The following is a 13,244-nucleotide window of genomic DNA, read 5'->3' on the forward strand; positions in this document are numbered from 1 at the left end:
GATGACAATGCTCCATGCCACAAAGCTACAGCTGTTATGGAATGGTATGAAGAGATAGGTGTTAAATGACTGTCCTGGTTTGCACAGAGTCCTGACCTTGACCTCATCAAACACCTGTGGGACAAATCAGAGCAGCGATTGAGGTCCAGAGCAGCACATCTTCAATCCATTGTTTAACTCAATGCTGCTTTGATGAAGGAATGGAGACAAATTCCACCTGATGTTTGCTGCACACTGGTGGAAAGCCTCCCCCCCAAAGGGTGCAGGAGGCGATCAAAACCAAAGGTGGACATACCTGATATTAGGTTTCAGCTGCTGGTATCAACTGTCAATTGCTAAAGTGTCTGAACAATTATTGGTAGTAGTGTATTTGACCACAGGGGTCTTGCACATTTCCTATGCAGTGTCTGTATAGTGGTCTACATGGTAGCTACTCAGGGCATCACTTGGCTTTTGCACTAATTTAAATTCTTTGTATCCTACGATTCAATTGTTTTCTCCATTTTGGCATTTTTCTGAGTTGTTTACAAAGACTCTTGGAAAATGTTAGGTCAGGTCAAGCATGTGTGTGTGTGTGACCGGAGGCAGGTGTCCTTGAACTTGTTAATTACTGTTATTAATTTGGATGTGCTTGTCGGTGTGTTGCAAGTCACTTTTATGAGGCGTGGAAAGTTCATTCCGTCCTTTCTTTTATTTATTGGTCATAAACGATGACACCTGATGATATTTCTAGAATCAAGGTTGCATTCTTCTGCTAATTTGCTGACATCTTCTTTTACTGATTTACTATATTCCATTAGAAAGTTCAAAATAACTACGTTGAATTTTTTGTTTTTAGCCTCAATCAAGTTGTGTACCATTCATGCGATTAGTTTGCGAAGTTCACTAGCAGGCAGGGGTGCATTTGTGTTGAGGTAGTGCTGATCAATTAATTCTAGCTTAGCTTCTGTTGTTGCTGCCATCTTTGTTTTGCACAGGAAGCATAGCAATTGCCTACACATGGCTAATCTTTAATTGGAAAGATAACTGATTTGATGCACCACAAGCACATGTGTGCAGAAGTAATTGACTCCTTAGTATCTGCTGTTAAGATTTCCATTTATTGATTGATTTGGATGAAAAACACTTATAATACCGATAAAATGAGGGAGCACAAGTTTAGAGTAGCTTATTCACAGGAGCTACTTGGAGGAATGAGTATGTGAGTTACAAAAATTGATTGATAGGGAGAAGAAAATTGATATGATAAAGACAAATTTATTAAAAGGATTTTATCAAATAGAAGCAGAAGAAAATTGTCAATATATGAGGGATGGCAAGAGAACAAGGGATCAACCTTGGAAGATAAGTATGAGTGCAGTTAGCAAGGATATGAAACATTAGATTGTTTTTCTGCTAAATGATGAATAAATGAAGTGGATTTCCAGACATAGCTGTACATTTAATGTCAGTGAATGAGTTTATGGAAAGGCATGACAGGCAATGTGTGAATAATAATTGAAACATCCAGCAATAAGTCACAGGAATTTAGGCAATAAGAATATAATAATTATGTAAGTACAGCAGCCTTTGAGTGATTTTCTAAACGTGATAGCTGCAGAGAATCCATTTCATTACAAAACATAATAGAATATTTGGAATCCTGTTCCATGAAGGTGGAAACCATAGCTTTCAACTTCAAGCAAACAAACAGAAACAAAGGGTAAAATATTATTATGCATTGCGTAATCACAAATTTTGAATCTCCATAAACTGTATTCAAAACAATTATTGTAATCAGTCAGGTGCCATATGGCACCTGACATATGGTCTACACTACACTGCATAGAAAGCTGTATAGTGTAGCACATGGCACCAATGAGAAGAAGAAGAACAATGGCATCAAAGGCATTTAAGGAACCAACCAAACGTCTCACCATTATTCACACATTGCCTGTCATACCTCTCCATAGACTCATTCATTGACATTAAATGTACAGCTATGCCTGTTCAACCAAACACACATAGTGCAATGTCTGTGAGATGTATGCATTACTAAAGGCATATGGACTTTGGTTTGAAAGTGACAATGTTGGGAAAGGCCAAAAATTCTATTAAAGCGAGAGTGCAGGTCAGGTCGCAAGATTGAAGTGGTGGATGAAACAGAGAATATGTGTGAAAATGTCTGTGATGGTAACAGCAGATAGGATTGAAAGAAGAGTTAAAAATGACATGACTGAGAGAGATAGAGAGAGAGTAAAAGTGTTGATCGAAAAAACAGTGGTATGATGGATGTAAAGAATGAAGAGTTGGCTGTAATGAGGAAGATAGCTCGGTTACTAAGAGTGATAAACAGGACAAAGTGGGAGCTGCAATGAATGCAAAAACATTTGATGAGTGGGTCAGCTGATATTAGAAAAGAGAAAGGAATGCTAGACTAAGTGAGAATAAAAAATCAAGAAGCGAGTCTTATATGGCAATTCTGTTATAACAGAATTGCCATACAGGACTGGTGATTTTTTTCACCAGTCACACATCATGTGACTGGTGAGAAATTAACAAAACTGTGCTTCCCAAGTGCAAAGATTAATGATGCTAGCGACGATATTAGAGCACAAAAGGGTAAAGTGAAAGAGTCGATTGTTTTGGCTGGAATGAATGATTTGAAAGCAGAAAAGTATGGCATGAGAGAGGACATAAAAGAGAATTACTGGAAGTAGAAAAGAAAGAGAGTTAAGATAGAGCATCTATTGCCATGGTGTAACAGAGTTGAGCTGAGAAAGAGTGCCATAATAATGAATGACTCTATGCTTAGGTTATGTAGGAGGAATAATATGGAGTTTGTGGATGTGTGAGGTGAGTTTGATGGGCAAAGGGACTTACACAAGAAGGATGATTTGCATCTGAATGGATTTGGTGTTCAGAGTCTGGAAAAACTGTTGAATGATATGAAACTGGATGTGCAAAATATCATATTGAGTTGATATGCAAATTTCAGTGAGGCAGTTAATTTTAAGAATATGCATAAAATGCCTAAGTTGGAACCACTGGTAACAAACCAGATTGAGATAGATAGCATAAAGTGTAAGGATAGCAGTGGACCTAAGAGACGTTTTGCACTTTATGTAGACTAATGCCAGGAACATTCAGAACAAAGTGGAGGAGTTTTTGGCACTGGTTAGTTCATCCTGGACAAAGGTTATTGGCATTAATGAGACATGGCCGACAGAAAATGATATAAATAGCAGAATAGAATGTGAAGGGTATAATGTGTTCATTGAGGATAAATGGAAAAGAATAGGGGAGGAGTGTTATTGATGATAGTCGAACTCCAACCAAAGAGAGTAGTGGTTCAACTGCAGGTCAGAGAAAATCACATCTCAGACTATCTAGGGTGAGATAGAGGACAGCAGAGCAATACATACAACTGGATGCTTCTATAAACCACAGGATGTAAATGAAGATGGGGATAGCATGCATTAGCAAATGAGCTCAAATTGTGAAGGGCAGGTAATTATTATTGGGGACTTCAACTATGGGACACATGGGAAAAAGGAAATGGAATTTATGCAGTTACTATGGAATATCACCTGAGGAAGCTTTTGAATGTACTAAGGGTTTGAGAGGTCTAGATCTAGAAATTGCATCAGTTTGTCTATAACCAATAAGGCCACACTACCACCAACTGGTGAGAGTGATCATATGGTCTTGATCTGAGAGATGGTTAAATGTGTGGAAGTTAAGAGGGGATATTATGTGGAATTACAGGGCTTGTAAGTATAAGCTTAGGATATTGCTTGGATCAGTGCCATGGCATATGAAACTCTCAAGGGCTGGATGTTGATAGTGCAAGGGAAGTAGTAAAGGAGTGTTTGAGCGTAGTATTGGCAGACTCAGGAGAATAAATCAAGTGGGAGTTAAATGGATGAATTATTATTATTATTATTATGGGCAACTCCAAGGAGTCCATAGACTCATCAAGGGAGGCCCTAACATCATGTCAAGAACAACTATTCGACATTCACACAGTATCTATCATACTTCGCCTTGAACTCGTTTACAGTCATGGCACCCACAACAGACCGGCAGCTTATTCCACTCATTCACTACTCTCCAAGGAAAAAACCTAGCTCTAACACCCTTGCTAACCACACTCTTCCCCAGCTTCCATGTATGGCCCCAGTCCTCCCACCATCAGTCCTATTCTCAAAAATATCTTCTGAATTAATCGTATAGAAACCCTTCAGTAATTTGAATGTCTCAATCATATCACCCCTTTTCTGCCTATCAACCAATTTCTGCAAACCACAAATCTTCGACTTGTTCTCATAAGGTTCATTCCATAGACCTGCTATCATCTTGGTCACACATCTCTGGATCCTCTCCACCTCCTCCCCATCCACAAGAAACTCTGGTACCCATATCTGGGCACAGTAGTCTAGATGGGGTCTTATCAAGGCTCGATACAGAGGAACAATAACCTATTTGTCTCTACTTGTTAAAGTATTATTCAGCAACCAAGTGATTTGATGAGCTGATTTAGCCACTTTTGCGATGTGCCCCCCCCCCCCTTAAACTTCAACTCCCTATCCACCAACACTCCCAAATCCCTGGTCTCGTCTATCCCCTGGAATACAGTTCCACCAATGTGATATACTGCTGCTAATCTTTTCACCCCAAAATGCATAACCTTACATTTTGCCACATTAAACTGACATCCATTCTCCTTAGCCCAGTCCTCCAAACTATCCAAATCATCCTGCAAAATTTTGACGTCCTGTGCACTCACTACTGCTCTACCCAACTTTGCATCATCAGCAAACTAATGAACAGTTCCTCTCAGATCCTTTCCTATATCGTTAATGAACAAATTGAACAGTAGTGGTCCAAGAACAGAACTCAGCAGCAAACCACTAGTCACAGGCCGTCTTTTGGACTCTACTCTTGAATAAACCACTCTCTGATATCTCTCCACCAACCACCCTCCTATTCATCTCACCAACCCTATATCCATCCCCATATGCTGCAGTTTACTGATTAGAATTCCATGTGGTATCCTGTCAAAGGCTTAAGCAAGGTCCAGTAGAATCACTGTAAACCCATTACCCTTATCCAGTTCAGCCGTCACTGTGTTATAAAGCGTGACCAAGTTACTGAGGCATGATCTACTCTTCACAAAACCAAGCTGTCTCCCATACAGTATCCCATTTTTGTCTATCCACTCCTGTATTTTTCTCTTGACTATTTTCTCAAAGACCTTGACAACGATTCCTGATATGCTGATCGGTCGGTAATTTACAACAGCAGTCTTGGAACCTCCTTTATGCAGTGGAACTATTTTCCCCTCTTTCCACCCCCTTAGGACTAACCCAGACCCGAGACTCAAATTAAACAAAATGGTCAAGGGCACTGACAATTCTTTAGCAGCTTCACGTACTACACGAGCCGGTATACCATCCAATCCCACAGATGTATTGGCATTGAGGTTTTGTAATAGACTATTCACTTCCACTTCATTCACCACAATTCCCATATAAGCTGTTGGATCTTTCATTCCTGCAACATCACCACCAGGATGATATACTCTTGCAAAGTGCTCGCTTAGTAATTCCACTATATCAACTGATTCGGTTACCTCCCTACCATCGGCATTCTTTAAAATCATTCTGCCGTATACAATTTTTCTTTTACTTGCAACATATCAAAAAAAACTGTTTGGGATTCTCTTAAGCCTGCATGGTTAATGTTCTTTCATAATCTACTTTTGCTTTTCTTACCACACTCATTACCTTTCTGGCCTGCGCTTTATATTGTTCATGTGCCTGAGGGTCACCTTTCTCCTTAAATTCCCTCCACAGTTGTTTCTTTTTTTGCAGCTCAAGCTTAATGGTGTTATTCATCCATTTAACTCTTACTTGATTTATTATTCGGACTCTAGGTATACAGTCAGCCATTGCCTCCTGCAAACACTTCTTAACCGCCTCCCATGCATTATCAACATCCAGCCCTTGCAGTTTTACATGCCATGGCACTGAACCAATCAAACTCCTAAGCTTGTCATACTTACCAGCCCGATAATTCCACATGTACCCTGTCTTAATTGTAAATTCCACACCTTTAGCCACCTCCCAAGTGGTCATATTCGTTACAGCCAAATTCTCAGATGCAATTACTAGGTCAAGCACTCTCTGACCCCTAGTATTTTCCATTATATGCTGTTGCAGATAGTTATCCCTTAATAACCACATAAAATCCAATTCCTTCCTTCCTTCCGTGTGTCCTCTCCTCCTTCCAATCAATGTTACCATAGTTGAAATCTCCCATAATAATTACCCTCCTTCTACTCATTGCATCTATTTGTCTATGCATACTATCTCCACCATCCATTCCATCACCTGGTCAATAGCAGCACCCAATTGTATATTTTGTTCTGCTAGCCTCAATCTCACACCAAATAGCTTGAAATGTGCTCTTTTCTTTATCCTGCAGTTCAACTTCTATTCTCCTTGGCTGCAACTCATCAGCTATCATCAATAACACTCCTCCCCCCATTTTATTCTCCCTGTCACTCCTGAACACACTATACCCCTCACATTCAATCTCACTAGCTATAACATCTTCTGTCAGCCATGTTTCACTAATGCCAATAACCTGTGGCATGGAAGTGCCAACCAAGGCTAAAAATTCTTCCTTCTTGTTCATGAGATACTGTACAGAGGACAGCATGGCTTTGTGAAGGGTAGATCATGCCTCAGTAACTTGCTCAAGTTTTATAACAAGGTGACGGCTGAACTGGATAAGGGAAATGGGTTTACAGTGATACTGCTGGACCTGGCAAAGGCGTTTGATAGGATACCACATGGAATTCTAATCCGTAAACTACAACATATGGGAATGGATATAGGGTTGGTGAGATGGATAGCTGGGTGGTTGATGGAGAGATATCAAAGAGTAGTTTATTCAGGAGTAGAGTCCAAAAGACGGCCTGTGACTATTGGTGTGCCACAGGGTTCTGTTCTTGGACCACTGCTGTTTAATCTGTTCATTAACGATATAGGGAAGGGTCTAAGTGGGACAGTTCAATTATTTGCTGATGATGCAAAGTTGGGTAGGGCGATAGTGAATGCAGAAGATGTCAAAGTCTTGCAAGATGACTTAGATAGATTGGAGTTCTGGACTAAGGAGAATGGATGTCAATTTAATGTGACAAAATGTAAGGTTATGCATTTCGGAGTGAAAAGATTAGCAGCAGTATACCACATTGGTGGAACTGTACTCCAAGAGATTGATGAGGCCAGGGACTTGGGAGTGTTGGTGGATAGGGAGATGAAGTTTAGGGGGCACATTACGAAAGTAGCTAAATCAGCTCATCAACTCACTTGGTTGTTGAAAAATACCTTGACGAGCAGAGAAAAACAAGTTATTGTACCTCTGTACCGAGCCCTGATAAGACCTTATCTCGACTACTGTGCTCAGATTTGGTCACCTCGGTTCCTTCTTGATGGGGAGGAGGTTGAGAGGATCCAGAGGCGAGTGACTAAGATGATAGCAGGTCTGTGGAATGAACCATATGAGAACAGGTTGAAGATTTGTGGGTTGCAGAAACTAGTTGATAGGCGGAAAAGGGGAGATATGATTGAGACCTTCAAATTGCTAAAAGGATTCTATAGGATTAATTCAGAGGATATTTTTGAGATCAGGACTGGTGGTGGGAAAACTAGGGGACACCCATGGAAGCTGGGCAAGAGCGTGGTTAGCAGGGGTGTTAGAGCTGGGTTCTTTACTTTTAGAGTGGTAAATGAGTGGAATAAGTTGCCAGAGTCTGTTGTGGGTGCTATGACAGTGAGCGAGTTCAAGGCAAGGTATGATAGATACTGTGAGAATGTTGAACAGCTGTGTGAACATGATGTTTAGGGCCTCCCTCGATGAGTCTAAGGACTCCTGGAGTAGCCCGTGGTAATAATAATAATAATAATAATACTTCTGGCATTAGTATACATGAATTGCAGAAGCCCATTTGTCCCATCCCTATTTTGATGCCTTATACTAACTATCCCATTCTGATTTGTTGTCCTTCGTTCTCGCTCACGCATATTACACACATTCATACACTCAACTGTCTCTCTAAAGTCTGCATATCTACTCCCCCCCTGTTAATAACTCTAGTTTCCCTGATTCTGCACATCCACTTCCACTTCATTCAACAACACCTTTTCAAGTCTCCATACACCAAATTCATTCAAATGAATACCATCATTAACTCGGCGTTAATAAGGTGGAGTGTCACAATCCCAAATATATAGAAAGAAATAACTGTGACACTCCACCTTACTAATGCTGGGTTAAACTGGAGCTATATATATAAAAAAAAAAAAAAAGAAAGAAAATTTGGAGGGGAATTCAAGGAGAAAGGGACTAGCAAGTACATGAGCAGTACAAAACACAATTTCCATATATCACAAGTGTTGTATGGAAAGCTAAGTCTGTGTATGAAAAGAAACTGGCTCTGCAAGTAAAAGAAAGAAAGAATGAATTTGAAAGAATGACTCTACTGAATACAGATGGGTTGTGTATGTGTGTGTGACTGATGCAGAAGTGACTGTTCAACTAATGAGCAGTCATTTTGCTAAAAGCTATCAACCTGTTATATACAACACTGAATTCACTGCTATCTTTTCAGCATATGAGGAAACTCATGTAAATGAGGAGGAAGTACTAGAGCTATTGCACAAACTGAATAAGAATCCTGCAATAGATGGGATATCAGCACAGATATTAAAAGAGTGTTCAGCTGAACTGGCTATTTCTTTGACCACACTATATAATTTGAGTCTCAGAACAGGGAAGATTCCACATAAGTGGAAAGAATGTATGGTAATCCCATTGCACATGGGTGGTGCAAAGACCAACGTATCCAACTATTGACTAACTAGTATCTCAGGAGCAGTGGTGAAGATTTTGGAAAAGTTGGTTAGGGCTTGTATTTAAAAATAGGTTGACAGAGAATCTCTACTTGGCAATAAAGAGCATAGGTTTACTAAGGGAGGGCCATGTTACTTGCTCACATTTTATAATAATGTTACCATTAAACTAGACAAGGGGAATCAGTACACCATGATACTTATAGATTTTGTTAAGGCTTTTGACAGAATACAGCATGGAATACTGTTGAATTAATTGGAGAATATGGGATTGGATCTATTGGCATGGATAAGAGAATAGCTTGCTGACAGATATCAAAATGTGGTACATTGGGGGGGGGGGGGGGATCTGCACCAGTGGTGTGCCACAAGGATCAGCCCTTGGTACATTGTTATTCAACCTGTCCTGTACATTAATGACATTGGGAAGGATTTCACATGTGACATATAGCTATTTTTTGATGATGTAAAGACATTATGTTGGAGGTTTAATGGACTTTTTTACAGCACTCACAAAGAATTAAAATAGAATTTAATAATTCCTATATTTCGTCCTAGTCACTAGGACATCTACGGGGATTACAAAGACAATTAATGTAACATGCACACAAAAACTTACAATACTAAGCCCAACCACGTGGGTGACAATAAAGTCCTATCTAGGTGGAGCGCCCTCTAAGGGCAGTTGTAGGTGGCCTGGAATGTAAGGTGGGACCTCTGGCGATGACTGTTTCCCAAATCTTCGGAAGCTTAATGCAACCGTATTTGTTAAGATTTGGTTGGTTTTTGAGAGCTGCTGCTGCTTCTAAGAAAAGTCTCTCTTTCTTGAATTTGCTGTGGTGGAGCATGGTGGTTTTTTTCCATGACACTCTGTGGGTGGTGTCCAAAACATGGTCAGCCAAGCCTGAATGGCCATAGTTGTGTTTAACGATGTACGACTTGTGTTCCTCTAGGCGGATGGATGCTGATCTGCCTGTCTGTCCAAAGTACGCAAGCTTACAGGAACAGGGTACTTTGTAAACTCCAGGCAGAGAGAGAGGAGGGAGCTGATCTTTCGTAGAACGGATAAGGGTAGCCAGTTTGCGGTAGGGCTTATATGCTGTGTGTAGGTTATACTTTTTTAGTATCTTAGCTATTTTTTCCGAAGTGCCACGGATGTAGGGTATGGTGATGGCATTTTTAAATTCTTGTTGATGAGAGGGGCGGGGAATGGGGGAGGAATTGATTATTTTTTTGATACTGTGTTCGCTGTAGCCATTGGAGAGGAAAGTTCTGTGTATGTGGTTAAGCTCAGTAGTGAGGGCGGTTCCACTGGAACAAAGATTGTGGGCTCTCTTGGTAAGGGTTTTAATGATGCCATATTGTTGTGAGGGGTGGTGGTGGGAGAGTTTGTGAATGTATCTGCCTGTGTGTGTGGGTTTTCTGTATACAGTGAAGGCAAGTGTATCATTAGGCAGGCGCGTGACTAAGGTGTCTAGGAAGGGTAAACAATTGTTCTTTTCCTTTTCCATAGTAAACTGGATTCTTGGATGTAGGCTATTGAGATGACCAAGGAAGGAATCTAACGTGTCTGGGCCATGAGGCCAAATAGAGAACACATCATCTACATATCTTAGCCAGATAGAAGGTTTGAGTGGGGCTGAGTCTATGGCTCGTTTTTCGAAATCTTCCATATAGAAATTGGCAAGGGGGGGTTGAGAGGGGGGAGCCCATGGCGGTTCCCTCTATCTGCTTGTAGATTTTGTTATTCCAAGCGAAATACCCAGAGTTGATGGCAAAGGAAAAGAGATCTAAGATGTCAGGGGGAAAAACGTTTTCTAAGAGAGATAAAGTGTCAGTTAAGGGAATATTAGTAAACAAGGAGGAGATATCAAAGCTTACTAATATGTCTGTATTATTCAAGGTTAAATTTTCTGTGAGGGCTTTAAAGTGGGTAGAGTTTTTTATATAGGAAGTTGAATTTCCGGTGAGGGGGGACAGAGAGTTGGCCAGCTGTTTAGACAGTCTGTAACAAGGTGCATTGGTGGCATCTACTATAGGCCTGAGTGGGGAATTAGGTTTGTGGATTTTTGGTAGACCGTATATTCGGGGGGGACGGGAGCGGAAAGGTTTAAGTTTTTTCGTGACGTCGGGGGGCCAGGAGGTTACTTTTTTAAGTAAGATTTTTAATTTCTTAACTTGCGGTTTTGTGGGGTCGTGTTCTAGCGGGATGTAGGTAGCGCGATCGCGGAGGATAATGTTCATTTTACGATTGTATTCGCTGGTATTAAGGACAACTGTGGCATTACCTTTATCCGCTCTGGTGATGACGATACTTTTTTCTTTGCGTAGTTTCTGGAGAGCCATGCGTTGGGAATAAGATAAGTTACTTTTTGGAGGCGACGAGTGAACGAGGATGTTGGCTACGTCGAGTCTGATGTTGTTGGCTACTTCCGACGGTAAGCGACCGATCCCCCGTTCGACGTTAACCATAACATCGAGCACCGGCACTTCTCTCGGGGCGACGGCAAAATTACGGCCGTGGCAAAGGGCGCTGACGGCATCATCGTTGAGCCTTTTGGACGAGAGGTTTATTACTGTCTGGAGTGGTTGAATTTGTGGTTGTGGTTTGTCTTTAAACAGGCTGTTGTATTTCTTGACGTGTTTGTTTTTTATTTTCTGAAATTCTCTCTGTGCGGAAGTTTCCGAAATGTCAGAGAGAATCGACCAGAGTTCAGGGTTAAGAACGGTGGAGAGCTCCGCTTGTAAGGAGCCAATGGCGGCGTTCGTCACTGCGAGGGCGGCACGGGAAGAGGCGATTTGCTCGCGTAGTAATGCTAAGCTGGCACGTTTGTATATCCGGAGTGCTTTTTTGGAATGGAAATTTATCTTCATTTTAACACATTTCGGTATCACTCTTGTGTCCCGACATCTTTTTAAAAAGGCCAGCCTATTTAGTTGTCTAGATAGTCGTAGTTTTGACTTACCGTATTGCTTGGATTTGCGTGCTAACTCTTCTCCATGGATGATTAGAATTCTTGTGTAGAGGCTTAAGTGCTGTGAGGATATTATGTTGGAGGTTTAATGGACTTTTTTACAGCACTCACAAAGAATTAAAATAGAATTTAATAATTCCTATATTTCGTCCTAGTCACTAGGACATCTACGGGGATTACAAAGACAATTAATGTAACATGCACACAAAAACTTACAATACTAAGCCCAACCACGTGGGTGACAATAAAGTCCTATCTAGGTGGAGCGCCCTCTAAGGGCAGTTGTAGGTGGCCTGGAATGTAAGGTGGGACCTCTGGCGATGACTGTTTCCCAAATCTTCGGAAGCTTAATGCAACCGTATTTGTTAAGATTTGGTTGGTTTTTGAGAGCTGCTGCTGCTTCTAAGAAAAGTCTCTCTTTCTTGAATTTGCTGTGGTGGAGCATGGTGGTTTTTTTCCATGATACTCTGTGGGTGGTGTCCAAAACATGGTCAGCCAAGCCTGAATGGCCATAGTTGTGTTTAACGATGTACGACTTGTGTTCCTCTAGGCGGATGGATGCTGATCTGCCTGTCTGTCCAAAGTACGCAAGCTTACAGGAACAGGGTACTTTGTAAACTCCAGGCAGAGAGAGAGAGGAGGGAGCTGATCTTTCGTAGAACGGGTAAGGGTATATTTTCTTAGAAGCAGCAGCAGCTCTCAAAAACCAACCAAATCTTAACAAATACGGTTGCATTAAGCTTCCGAAGATTTGGGAAACAGTCATCGCCAGAGGTCCCACCTTACATTCCAGGCCACCTACAACTGCCCTTAGAGGGCGCTCCACCTAGATAGGACTTTATTGTCACCCACGTGGTTGGGCTTAGTATTGTAAGTTTTTGTGTGCATGTTACATTAATTGTCTTTGCAATCCCCGTAGATGTCCTAGTGACTAGGACGAAATATAGGAATTATTAAATTCTATTTTAATTCTTTGTGAGTGCTGTAAAAAAGTCCATTAAACCTCCAACATAATGTCCTCACAGCACTTAAGCCTCTACACAAGATGTAAAGACAAGTAGGGTAATCAGGAGTGTTGCTGATATGTAGTACTTACAGAATGATTTGAATAAGCTGGAATTGTGGGCATGTCATTTCTGTGTTAATAAATGAAAAGTCATGCACTTTGGTGTATGTGATTAGATATCCAATGTCATGTCATATTGGTGGGATTATACTAAAAAAGCAGATCCACTCTCAATCACTACTAATCCTATAATCACTACTAATGATAGTACTCTCCATTCATTCTACTCATCACAAACCATACACTGCTCAAACATTCTGTGCTCCAAGATCATCTTCAATTAGTCTTGAACAGTCATCTCCA

At 40.9% G+C, this 13,244-nt stretch overlaps 1 protein-coding gene across 7 annotated transcripts in view; it reads right to left on the reverse strand.

Moving 5' to 3' along the window:
* The window catches only part of Spt20 (transcription factor Spt20 homolog), a 444,696-nt gene that overhangs the window by 162,275 nt on the left and 269,177 nt on the right, over nt 1-13,244 (reverse strand). The gene's annotated exons all lie outside the window — the stretch shown is intronic.

The sequence above is a fragment of the Typopeltis vanoorti genome, chromosome 16 (assembly GCF_054136105.1).
Source record: "Typopeltis vanoorti isolate ZY-2024b chromosome 16, IOZ_Tvanoo_1.0, whole genome shotgun sequence".
NCBI classification, from domain to species: Eukaryota; Metazoa; Arthropoda; class Arachnida; order Uropygi; family Thelyphonidae; genus Typopeltis; species Typopeltis vanoorti.